Source organism: Gigantopelta aegis, chromosome 4 (genome assembly GCF_016097555.1).
Source record: "Gigantopelta aegis isolate Gae_Host chromosome 4, Gae_host_genome, whole genome shotgun sequence".
NCBI lineage: Eukaryota > Metazoa > Mollusca > Gastropoda > Neomphalida > Peltospiridae > Gigantopelta > Gigantopelta aegis.
In genome coordinates this window covers 108,124,227-108,126,058 of record NC_054702.1, presented here as the reverse complement: position 1 = coordinate 108,126,058, position 1,832 = coordinate 108,124,227, and the positions used below count along the sequence as shown (strand labels likewise).

The following is a 1,832-nucleotide window of genomic DNA, read 5'->3' as shown; positions in this document are numbered from 1 at the left end:
ACTAGACATAAGAGATGCAATCGACTTAAAATGTTATATATTAAGTACCGAACTGAAATCTGTGGAACTGAAATGTGTGTAACTCCGGTAACGCAACTTGAACGTCATTGGTGTATCTGAAATAACACAAGGTGACAACACAACAGATGTTGGAAACAGAAACAGATATGAAATAATGATAAAAAAATGGTGTAAACGCGACAAAGCTTGGGTTTCGAGGTTTGCGTCAAGGTGTTAAACTCACGCACACTATTTCCGCATAAAAGGCCGCTGTTAACGTGATACGGTCATTGGGACTCCAATATCCAAGGTAAGTACCGTACACGTGAATTCGTGTAACTTTACATTCATGTTTGATTTACGTAATTGAGTTTTTATAGTTTTGAAGTGTCAGCGTTATTAAAGGCGAATGAGTTTGGGGTAGAAATCAGCCAGTACTTGAAAAAATAGCTTCCATTGGGATAGGAGAGTAAACACACACACACGCGCGCGCGCGCACACACGTACGCACGCACAAACAAACACAGTCTTTTCCACTGGTTACGCCAGTGAACGAACTACCAGACAAACAAACAGACACCTTCTGTACATTAAATACTTAATTAGACTATACAAAATAAAGCAAAAGTATATAAACCATTTCTTATATAATTATGAGTGCGGGACGTTGCTCAGTGGTACAGCCCTCGCCTGGTGCGCAATCGATCTAGAATCTATTTCCGTCGGTGAGCCAATTGGACTATTTCTCGTGCCAGCTAGTGCTCCACAACTGGTGTAACGAAGCACGTAGTATGTACTATCCTGGCTGTGGGATGGTGCATATAAAAAGATCCCTTGCTGCTAATCGAAAATAGTATCCAACGAAGCGGGTTTCCTCTCTCAATATATGTGTGGTCCTTAACCATATGTCCGACGCCATAATATAACCGAAAATAAAATGTGTTAAGTGCGTCGTTAAATAAACCATTTCCTTCCTTATAGAAATATATTTCTTACACACCCGTTGGTGAGAACATCATGCGTTAATTTTGATAACACTTGAGTTGTTTAAGCCCCGGTCACACTGTCAAGGATCAGGACGCCGAGTTAGCCACGGATGCGATCCGGCATCATTCATGACAATCTGTTGTGGTCCGTAAATGTCCGTATTAAATCCCTGATCAATCGCAATCTAATTAAAATTAGCTCCACTATTACATGTGGATCTAAAGACAGCCAGTTGGAGCTCATGTCCACCAATCAAAACCTTACTTGCAGAATCCTGCCAGTGATTTAAAACTAACAACACTGCGTAGTCCCCAATGTCCAGGTAACATTTCGTCTGTAAATAATAATTTATGGGTATGGGTGACTGTATTTACGTGCCCCTATCCACGAGGGTTCAGGCACGCCCACCCCGGATTCAGCCTCTGACATCGCCAGTTGTCGATTCCGGGGCGGGAGTATAATAATTTAAATATTGACCAATCACACTTCGCCTTTTATAACGTTATTTGGGAGCATACAAATTCTAAAAATATCGGGCGAGTCTATTTTAGTGGCCGCAGTACAGCGAACCGTACCAATACGTACGGGGTGGGTTATCAGTCTTCAATTTTACATTAAAAATTATTTATTTATTTATAAAATTAAAAAAAACTAAATCAGTCTTCAGTTTTATATTACAAATTATTTATTTTATAAAATAAAACATGTTTTAAGGAATTCGTAATTCACACGAAACATGTCGTATACCCTCAGGATAATTCGGAATGTTTTCAAATTATTTTTAAATCACTGGCAGGATTCTGCAAGTAAGGTTTTGATTGGTGGACATGAGCTCCAACTGGCTG

General features: G+C 39.7%; 1 protein-coding gene across 1 annotated transcript in view; it reads left to right on the top strand.

The window, feature by feature from the left end:
* Positions 1–291: 291 nt before the first annotated feature.
* Positions 292–1,832, top strand: part of LOC121371709 (coadhesin-like) — a 23,303-nt gene continuing 21,762 nt past the window's right edge. The window contains exon 1 of the mRNA XM_041497800.1: positions 292–310. The gene's annotated coding sequence lies outside the window, so the exon portion shown is untranslated. The remainder of the gene's footprint in view (positions 311–1,832) is intronic.